Source organism: Lactuca sativa, chromosome 3 (assembly GCF_002870075.4).
Source record: "Lactuca sativa cultivar Salinas chromosome 3, Lsat_Salinas_v11, whole genome shotgun sequence".
NCBI lineage: Eukaryota > Viridiplantae > Streptophyta > Magnoliopsida > Asterales > Asteraceae > Lactuca > Lactuca sativa.
The window spans coordinates 161,199,271-161,211,381 of NC_056625.2; positions in this window are offsets into that span (position 1 = coordinate 161,199,271).

Here is a 12,111-nt window from a genome sequence, read left to right on the forward strand (position 1 = left end):
ACTACTAGACTTTAACTATGGGACCAAAAAGGGACTAAAATCCTTTAAGACTTAGATCTAAGCTTCTAATGAGAAATGTTAGAGCTTTATACCTCAAATGGGATGGAAATGGAGTAGAGAACCAAGATCTATAAGCTCTTACTTGAACTACCACCTTGTACCAAGCTTCTCTTCCTTGAATGAGCTTCAAACACAAACCAAAACACACACAATGAGCTCACAACACTCTTGGAGGCTTTAGGGTTTCGAGATGAAGGTTTTGGGAGATATGGAGGCTGGAAATGAAGCCAACACCTGGGACTTAAGGTGTTTAAATACATCTAAAACCCTCAAAATTAGGGTTTGAGCTCCACGCATAGACTCCCTGTGTTTCCCAAGTGAACACTTCACGTTCGAGCTCCGCCTCCAAAAGTCCAAACTTGGCAGAAATGGTCCCTCCTCCCCCTCAACTTGCAAAACAAAGCCAAAAAGCAATAGCCTAATATATAAGGGACCAAAAATGAATAATAACTGGATCAAGTTTGTAGTGAAGGGAAAAACATTTTTAGCGAATTTCACGTCTCTTGACATTATAATTTTGTCATTATTGGGATCGTAAATTTTGTAACCTTTTGTTCCATATGGATATCCAACAAAGACTCCAAGCGTCCCCCATATTTCGAACTTGTCACCTTTTTTCTCTGTGCTCTGATAGTAAACTAGACAACCAAATATTCACATATGATCATAATTTGGCCTTTGGTTATGTAATAATTGATGGGTTTTGAGCACTACATCAATCCTATGGTGTACATGCAAACCCTAATAGCTTTGGATCTAGTTTTTCTAATGAACATGCAATTGATAATCCAATGCCATAAACCCTAGATCTAATAAACTATAACTGAAATTAGGGATTAGATCTTACCTTTGATTGTTATATATCAATAAAAATCAATCCTTGGCTTTAGAAAGCTTAGTGCCTCAAGCGTTGCACCTCTAATGGAGTCACAAACACCACTAAGCAACTAAATGAATAAGAAAAAAGAGAGGAGACTCCAAAAGATACAGGAAACCCTAAGGGTTCAGTCACCACGTTTTTGGGGCTTAGGGGCTCTTTAAATAGGTAGGCAATTAGGGTTATCTAACAAGGAAACCCTAATTTGACTGCTTAAGCCCTAAGCAGCCCATGGACCCCTTCTGGAACATGCCTTGGACGATTTCTAATGGGCATCCCCATAGAATTCGTCCAACCTATTATTCCAAGGTGATCCATAGCCCAATTGCAATTATCGTATAATTACAATTCCAGTCCCCTAAGTTTATTTAATCTCTTTTAGCCACAAAATTAATTCTTTATTAATTCTTGACTAATATTAATTAAACAATATGATTTCTCCTTTAATATATTATTCTCATAATATATTAATAGATCATAATTAAACCTTTCTCTCCTTAATTCATCCTACAAGTTGCTATGGTGAAGGCAACCCAAAAGGACCATTCTCATATTTGGGTCAAGTACATACCAAAATAGTTATGGACTTAGACACTAATCCAACAGTCTCCCACTTGGATAAGTCTAATAACTATTTTGCATAACTTCAACACCCGATCAACAATCGTAGCTTTCAAAAGCCGTTGTCAACTCTGATCTTAACAGATACGCGTGTCCTTTAGATAAGGGATTATATACTCCTCGATTCTCAAGATATCGTATAGATACGAGACATGGATTTAAATCATTCTCTCTGTCTATGTATTGTTTCCCGACATCTGATTTATGACGACTGGTAACAGACTACAATTGAACACATCAACTTAGTCCCGGCTTGGCCAAGCGCTTAGGGTGTCATCACTAAATCATCGAGGGGCCCACAGATATCGATTTTATCCCACTTTGGGTAAAAGGACTGGATAAACTTTGACTCAAATGCTCGTTCGCACCTGCTAATCGAATCACACACAATAATAAGTTTTATAACACCAATTTACTGGTGCGTTTACTTATCATCAATGTACAACCGACCAGCAAATAACAACTCACACGTCTCGATTTCAAGAATATACAATGTTACCATCTCACTAATAACCCGTGATAAATCCATGAAGTGATTCAAGTGAGCATTGGTTTAATCCAATACTATATGTTATCAAAGCACTCATGAACTCTACAGCAAACTTGTGCTATTTCTAAACACTTTAGACAATCTACAGACAGATTCACGACAGTCTTCCTTCATACCTAATTTCAACGTATGACCGACTGTGGAGGTTCGAATAACCCAGTTATTCTGGAAGTCAAAACATTCAAAATGAAACACAACGATAATACTTAATCCGATATGGCCCCAAAAATTTTGAGCGTAAATAAAACACTTTTATTTAAACACCATATTGACTACTCATTATTCATTGTTTAATGTTTAGGATAATCAACTTATTACTTGAATTACAACAATCGCTGTCCCATGCTCCGAGCATGCATACTATGTTACCTATGATCCTTACATAGCGAAATAGATCAATTGAAAACCTTTCCAATGAAACTCATTTCACAATTCCCAATCCTTATCATTAGTGTAAGATCACAACATTCTTACCACTAATAGAATATGTTAGATTCTAAAATTTTATGCAATGATCCTTTTGTAATGTCATAGCAGTAAAGTCACCAAGACTCGACTAATGAAATTCCAAGGTATTCTATCGGAAATTGTTACAAGACAATTCCATAGACGCGAATTCTCACATACAAAGTACATTCCTTTGAACATCCTTCTAGCATAAAAGTTTATAATCTAGACATAGACTTTTAATATCCAACTCCCAATATGGAAACATTTCCATATTTTCCCTATGACAACTCATTCTAAATAGAATCTTATTAATTCAAAATAATGTCAACATGGTCCATCCAATACTATACTTCCAACTACTCACAAGCAACCAATCCTCAACGAACTTTGGATCGTCCTTTGATATATGTTTATTTATTTTAGTCAAAAACTGTTTCTAGTCCCTTTTCCCTCTTAATGACCTAGGCATTTGGAAAAATTTTAGAACGGTCAAATATTACAGCATATGCAATCGATCCTATACCCGAAGCGTACGGGACACAATGCATAATGTCTCACATAAAAACGTGATACTTTATCAGTCTTTTGCCTTAATATTTTGTTAGCCATGTTCTCACAATTCGAACTATGAAGAGGGATGCCGTAATCATAATTGAATTTGGGAACGTGCTATGTGTCCTTGACTAAATATTATTAACATTTCTCGATCTAAGCTTTTAGATTTTGAAACAAAGTATAATATTCTCTCCCTTAATTATAGCAAAACAACTTTTCAACCCCTGCAACTTTGCAAGGTGAATCTTTGTTTTCTATAAGTAATATTGCTAACTTGCAATACTTAAAATAATAATCATGCTCCCACTAACACAATGATTATTTCCGTACAAGCATAACACTTATGCTCCCACTAGCTTTGACATGTATTTAGAAAACACTTGAACTTCTAGAAAACAATACTTATTGAATTCCAAAGTTCATATTTCTAATACTAGATGCTTCGATAATCCTTTATCTAAGCTTCTTAAACTCATACACCTTTTCTTAGATAGCTTATATGTGCGTCTAAACAATTTTAGAACTCATGTTACTAAGTCTTAAAATGTTCAAACTAATTGCCAAATCTCACAATTCGAACTATGAAGAGGGATACCGTAATCATAATCGAATTTGAGAATACAATTTTTCACAATTGCAATCTTCTTTAAATCTCTCTTAGTGAAAGCATTTCCTTACAATCATTTTCATGAAGGAGGGAAACCTCATGACACTTAGATTTTAAAGTGTATGTGTTCCTATCCATGTGAATTTTCCAAAACCAAGGTTTGTGACAAATCCAAACTCATATGGACCGAACGTGCTCAATCTCGATTTCTTGCCTCATGTTAACATGAATTGCCCACCATGTCTTCCAATCAACTCACCTTTCATATCAATGTACTTTCCATTGATCAAGGTGCTTTGTCTTTATGCATTCAAATAAGAACTCATATAACTCACATGCATAATTAACTCAATTGGAATGGCACAGAAAAAGAGTATGTCATCCACGATAGGCTTTAAACCTCAAGTCGTGTGCTAGTAATGATCAACTAGGTTTAATTCTTGATTTGTTCTTGAAACCTTTCAAGACTATTAAGACTCCCACCGACTCCTTGACATATAAGATTCTCTTGTCAAGAAACATTCCTTGACAAAACAAATATTCAAGAGTTAATGTAGTTTTTATCAAGACTATCATTTCACATAATTGGTTCTAGTTGGTCTTTGTCTTATCCAAGACATCACAACTTACCAATCTCAAATGTGCAGGAATAAGAAGACTTTTTCCAATTCCACATTTTTTGAGTGTTATAAACCTACTAAAGACGTGTCACTTAATTCGCAATCTTGGAGTATGACTCTAAGATTCGATATTGGAACGAAGTATGATTGACTTCTTGATTTAGCCATTTCCACAATTCCCGATTCCTCTTTTTAGACATACAAATGTACTAAGACTCACTTAGAGGATCAATTGAGATATGGTTCTTAATCATTAAGACTTATCATAAAACACAATAAAAGGTACTCTCCCTTCTTTTTAGAATAGAGAAACTTTTATCTTTCTGCCTACTTGATTCTTCTTTATTCGTTTTGCTATTCATTGAAACTCTTTCAACCAACTCAGAATTACACTTAATCTTATAAATATAATCATATTTACTAAACTTTAGTAAATCATGACGAATATCTTTATCACTCTTGTGGTAGACTTGATCAACGTACAACCTAGTGTACTCAATCTCTTAGTCCTTCAGTTGACACTTTGCCAAAGATTTAGTCTAATTTCCAAATATGAAGTTTCTTATTCATCACGCAATGCATGTTGCATGATTCCAAGTTTCTGTCCATTTGAAACTTGGGCGATGAGAAACTCTCCCTATTTGGTAAATTCTCGACATTTCGCAAATAACATAATCAAGAATCACATTCAATTCAACATTGCAAAATTTAGAAATACATAAACATCCATTTTCACATATGCCATTGCAAGGATAAATAAATAAGACGAAATCAAAATTTATTTTATTGCAGAAAAACTTGTCTTTACAATGCAATTCAAATAAAAATGTAACATCCCAAAATACAACTCAAAAAAAAATATTTGTTTTAATAATAAAAATCATATGCTGAACGTCGTATCATAAAACCATACGTCAAATATCTCAAACCATAATAAAATGTCGTGATACAACTGTATCAAATCAAACTAAGTATCCAAACAATCTCCCAGGACAAAAACAGAAGCTGTGGTGTGTGCGATGCCACCATCCCGAGCTGTTCCCATTACTTGCGGAAGTACCTGAAACCAAAACTGAAACTGTAAGCACGAAGCTTAGTGAGCTCCCCCAAATTACCACGTACCATACAAACATATAACAATTACTGGGCCTTGCCCACTGTATCGGACCGATGTCCGGAAACTACATCGCACCGAAGTCCAGAACTGACCAGGGCCTTGCCCTCTGCATCGGACCGATGTCCGGAAACTGCATCGGACCGAAGTCCGGAACTACTGACGCCTTGCCTCCTGCATCGGACCGAAGCTCGAAACTAACTGCATCGGAACGAAGTCCGGAACTGACTGCATCAGACAGAAGTCTGGAACTACTGAACATACCATAGCATAAACATATCAGCTAACACAACAACACATACTGCATACTACTTCGGGCCATAACCCGGAACACATAACACGCAAACCTGTCTGAGCCACGAAGGCGTCAAACATACTAACTACTGCATCAGACCGAGGTCCGGAAACTATTACTAATTGAACGGGCCGGCATTGTGGCCTTAGACCCGTTCCTACTAGAAGGGAACTCACCTTGTGAACTGGCTGCTGAGTGTATGGCTCTGGAAGCTATCTGCTGCTGCTCCGGTATCTCCCCAGCTACAATTCGACAAACACACTCAATCAAATACTAATAACTATATTGGGGTAAAATGACTCTTTTACCCCTGGCCAAAGTCAACTCTCCCGGTCAAAGTCAACTAACAGTTGACCTGACTTGCCGAGCTGGGGCGCCAACTCGCCGAGTCCCTACTCTCACTTCTCATCCCTGTTCGCTGCTACTCGTCGAGTATGGCATCAACTCGACGAGTTTCCTTTCGATTCTAGAACTCAGGCTATCTGCATCCGACTCGCCGAGTTGTATGAACAACTCGACGAGTTGTTCTTGAACTAAGAAGATTGCCTTGGACTCGCCGAGTTGTATGAACAACTCGTCGAGTCCCTCCATTACCGAGTCTGACCCCGACTCACTGAGTCCATTCCACTACTCACTGGTCCCCACTCAGAATCACTCAAAAAGGGGAAAAATCGGGGACTCACAGCTCGACTCACCGAGTCCAAAGAACGACTCGCCGAGTCGCATGCATGCAGTTACTATAAACTCGATTCTGCTTGAATCCAGTGCATATAACTTGTAGATTTGGGCTCCTTAGGTTCGATTAACACTTAAAGATTCTATCTTTACATGCCCATAAGCATCCATGAAGATTAAAAGGCTCGAAAAGCATAATAAAGGCTAGATCTAGGGTTCTCATGCAAAGCAACTTCAAAAAGGCAATAGATCATGGCTCTACAACTCCTAAATGAACAGATCTAGGGATATCTCGACCCATCAAGGCATCCATACAACTATAAAGCTTGGAAAATACATTAAACTAGCCTTAGAGGTGCCAATGGAGGTTTTAAGCACAAAACAGAATGATTCCGAGAAATACGTCAATGAACCCTGATTTGACCTTGGATCTTTGCTCTACCCTCTTCTTTTTGGTCCTTTCTTCTTTTTCTTCTTCAAACCTTCAAGAATCCACACAAAACACTTTAATCAAACAAGGAATGGTTTAGGGTCGCTCACAGACTCTCTGGGGGTAAATGAGGCGAGTTTGGGGCACATATCATTGCTTAAATAGCGAGCAAACCCGGGGATTTAGGGTTTCTTCCAGACAGGCGGACTCGCCGAGTCCCGAATATGGACTCGTCGGGTCGCCGACTTACATGTGCTCGAAATCCCGTCTCTACTTGACGAGTCGGGCAATAGACTCGCCGAGTCCCTCTAGAAAACTTCAAAATAAATAAACATGAAAAAAACATACCAGATACGGGACGTTACGATTCTCCCCCACTTGACTCAGACTTCGTCCTCGAAGTCCGATACGGCTGAATCTGCAAACAACTCTGGGTAGTGCTCTCTCATCTCCTCCTCAGCCTCCCACGTCCACTCAAACCCCTTCCGGTGCTGCCACTGCACCTTCACTAACTCAACCACCTTGCTCCTCAAGGTCTTCGTCTTCCGATCCAAGATCGCTATCGGCCTCTCAATATAGTTCAGGCTGCTATCGACCTGAGTGTCCTCTAGGTGCACCACCGCTGACTCGTCCACCAAACACTTCGTCAATTGGGAAACATGGAAAATGTTGTGAATCTGGCTAAGCTCCGCCGGAAGATCTAACCGATACGCAACCCGTCCAACCCAGGCCAAAATCCTAAAAGGACCAATGAACCTGGGGCCTAACTTGCCCCTCTTCCGGAACCTGATAACACCCTTCCAGGGTGAGACCTTCAGGAGGACCATATCGCCCACCTGGAACTCCAAGTCTGAACGCCTCCTGTCGGCGTAGCTCTTCTGCCGACTCTGCGTAGTCTGCAGTCTACTACGAACCTGATGAATCAACTCGGTCGTCTTGAGCACCACTTCGGTGCTCCTAATGACTCGCTGACCGACCTCGCCCCAACAAATCGGGGTCCTGCACTTCCTCCCATAGAGCATCTTGAAGGGAGGCCGATCAATACTCGCATGGTAAATGTTGTTATACGAAAATTCTGCTAATGGAAGATACGTATCCCAACTGCCACCGAAGTCTAGGACACATGCCCGGAGCATGTCCTCGAGAGTCTGAATCGTCCTCTCGCTCTGCCCGTCCGTCTGAGGGTGGAAAGCGGTGCTGAAATGGAGACGAGTACCCATCTCGTCGTGAAACCGCTTCCAAAATCTAGATGTAAAACGGACATCTCGGTATGACACCACGGATACCGGCACTCCATGACGTGCCACTACCTCCCGCACATAGACGTCGGCTAACTTTTCCGCCGATATGCTCTCCTGGATCAGTATAAAATGAGCACTCTTCGTCAACCGATCCACTATTACCCAAATCGAGTCTACCCCACATGCGGTCCTGGGAAGCTTGGTGATAAAATCCATGGTGATGTCCTCCCATTTCCACACGGGAATGTCTAACGGCTGAATCTTGCCGTGAGGCCTCTGGTGTTCTGCCTTGACCTTCCTGTAGGTCAGGCACCTCTCTACATACCAGGAGACATCCCGCTTCATGCTGGGCCACCAGTAATCGGGTCGAAGATCTCTATACATCTTCGTCGTCCCTGGGTGGATAGAAAATCGGGACTTATGAGCCTCGTCCATCAGCACCTGCCGTACTCCGCCCCAGTACGGTACCCACACTCTCCCATGAAGAGTCAACAACCCTTGACTATCATAATCAAACGAAGCTACTTGGCCCACTATCCTCTCGCACTTCTGCCTTTCCTCCTTGAGGCCCTCAACCTGTGCCTCTCTGATCCGCTCCAACAACGGAGTAATCACCGTCATCCTCAGACATAAGTCTCTGATGGGGGCTGCTGTCGTCTTGCGGCTTAGGGCGTCGGCCACTACATTGGCCTTCCCTGGATGGTAAAGGATCTCACAATCATAATCCTTCAGCACATCTAACCACCGTCTCTGCCTCATGTTTAGATTCGGCTGACCCATAAGGTATCTCAAGCTCTTGTGATCCGTGTAAATGGTAGAACGGACCCCATAGAGGTAATGTCTCCAAATCTTGAGGGCAAACACGCCCCCAGCTCTAAATCATGGGTAGGATAGTTAGCCTCGTGAGGCTTCAACTGTCTCGAGGCGTAAGCTATCACATGGCCTCGCTGCATCAATACTGCTCCCATACCTGTGATTGAGGCATCACAGTAGACTACAAAATCCTTTACTCCCTCTGGCAGGGTAAGGATCGGAGCCTCGCACAATCTCTGCCTGAGGGTCTCAAACGCCGCCTGCTGCTCAAGCCCCCAACGAAACACCACCGACTTCTTGATCAGTCGGGTGAGCGGTACTGCTATCCTGGAGAAATCCTGAATGAATCTCCTGTAATACCCTGCCAAACCTAGGAAGCTCTGAATCTCGGATGGAGACTTCAGGACCTCCCACTGCATCACGGACTCTATCTTGGCTGGATCTACCAAAATACCCTTCTGGTTGACGAGGTGACCAAGGAACTGCACCTCACGCAACCAGAACTCGCACTTGGAGAACTTTGCGAAAAGTCTCTCCCTCCTCAAAACTTCTAGCACCTCGCTCAGGTGCTCCTCGTGCTGCTCCTGAGTCTTAGAATACACCAAGATATCATCAATTAATACTATCACAGACTGATCCAACATCGGTCTGCATACGCGATTCATGAGATCCATGAACGCGGCTGGAGCATTAGTGAGCCCAAAAGGCATCACCACGAACTCGAAATGACCATAGCGGGTCCTGAAAGCAGTTTTCTGCACATCCTCGCCTCTGACCCGCATCTGGTGATATCCGGAGCGTAAATAGATCTTGGAGAACCAAGATGCCCCCTGAAGCTGATCAAACAAATCGTCTATCCTCGGGAGGGGGTAACGGTTCTTCACCGTTACCTTATTCAACTCCCGGTAGTCTATACACATACGGTGTGACCCATCCTTCTTCTTCACAAATAGGATCGGCGCTCCCCAAGGTGAACTACTCGGCTGAATAAAACCCTTTTCTAGCAGCTCTTGCAGCTACGTTGATAACTCCTGCATCTCAGGGGGAGCTAACCGGTACGGTGCCTAAGCTATCAGAGCCGCACCAGGAATTAGGTCGATCCCGAACTCGACCTGTCTCTCAGGAGGTATTCCCGGTTAATCCTCTGGAAATACATCCGGGAAGTCTCGCACCACCGGAACATCGTCAGCTGTCGTCTTGCCCTTCTCCCGGGCATCCAAGACATAAGCTACATAACCAGCGCAACCCTGCTGAAAGTAACACCTCGCTCTCGCCGCTGAACACATAACTGGTCCGCGTTGTGGCCTCTCGCCCTGAATCACTAACTCTCCCCCACTGGGAGTGCGAACCCTCCCTAATTGCAGCTCATAATCTATCACCGCCCCATTGGGGCTCAACCAATCCATGCGCACTATAATCTTATTCCCTCGCAGAGGAATAGGGACCAAATCCACCGGAAACTGCTCGTCGGACAACTGAAGAGAACATCCTCTGTGCACCCTAGCGACCCTCACGGTCCTGTCGTCTGCTATCTCAACCTCTAGTGGACAATCCAGCTCCCCTGGAGCTCTACTAAATCTCTTGCTAAGCGCTAGCGATATAAATGATCGGGTAGCCCCCGAATCAAATAATACTATAGCAGAAATGTCGTTCACAGAGAACGACCCTATACAAAACATATAACCATAAGCAATAATCAATAATAAATACAGAGATGAAGGGAAGATACATACCCGTCACCACATCAGGAGTCGCTCGTGCCTCCTCTGCTGTCATCTGAAAAGCTCTACTCTTCGCCACAGGCGCCTCGGCTCGGCCCTGACGGCCATCTGTAATCCTCAAGGTAGCAGGGGCAGGTGCCGCCACCTTCCCCGCTGCAGTTAAACTCGGACACTGGGACTTTTTATGTCCCCTCTGATTGCACTGAAAGCAAATCAGATCTGATGCCACAATGGCGGTAGCAGGGGCTGTACAATCTCTGCTCAAATGCCTAGTCCGACCGCACTTGTAGCAGCCGGAGCTCCCTGCCTTGCACACCCCATCGTGCAATCTCCCACACTTGCCACATCGACCGTGGATTTGATGACTCCTGGATCTGTGATCTGAAACCTTGGGCTTTTTGCCCGAACTACCTGTACCCGAAACCGCCTCCGGCTTCCTCTTCCTTTCCATCTCAAGGTCAATCTCCCTCTCCCGAGCCCTAGCAATCATGTCATCCAGCGTTTTACAGCTGGACCGGCTCACAAACTGGCGAATATCACTCCGAAGCATCTCATGATAACGGGCCTTCTTCATTTCCTCGTCAGCTGCATACTGAGGAATGAGAAGAGCCCTCTCCCTGAACTTGGCGGTGATCTCCGCCACGGTCTCTGTAGTCTAGGTGAGATCCTGAAACTCCCTGGCTAACTACTGCACCTCGATAACCGGTGCAAACTCCGCCCTGAATCTGGTAGAGAAATCAGCCCATGTCATGGCATCTAATGCTGCATGGTCTCCAATGGCATGTCCAACCTCCTCCCACCAATCCCGTGCCCTGTCCTTCAGAAGACAAGATGACAATCTGACCTTGTCCCCCTCGGGACACCTACTCGAGCTGAATGCGTTGACCACATCCGCCAACCATCTAGTACTCGCTATGGGGTTCCGCGCCCCGTGGTAGTCTGGAGCTCCACATGCCCGGAACTCCCTGAAAGTTAGCGTGCACGACCCTGATCACTGGAGTCTAGTATACCCTCCTTGATCGAACCAAAGATCACTGGAGTCTGCTCAAGAATGATACGAGTGAACTCTGAAGTGAAGAACTCTCTGGTCTACTCATCCAACTGTTCGACTCCTGAGCCTGATCCCGATCCTCCTCCGGCACCTGAACTGCCGCCTGCTGGTCTAGAGCGTAAAACCACCATTCTGAAAACACATTACGATAAATGTCAGAAACACTGATATATCTCGAGGGATCACTACTAATACAGACCCTCCGGTCTCATCTCGGCCTTCCTTGATTCGAGTACAGATCCTCTGCTTCCAATAGTATGGGCCCCTACTACCTTCCACATCTATCCGTACTTTCCTCAAGAACTGCCTTGACTCCACCCGACCACTACTACTGTTGTTGATCTCTACTACACTCATCCTAGGCTTGCCCTAGGGAAATATCTGACTCAATCCTTACCTGTCCTCAGCTGCTGAAGGCCTCCTTGTAATGC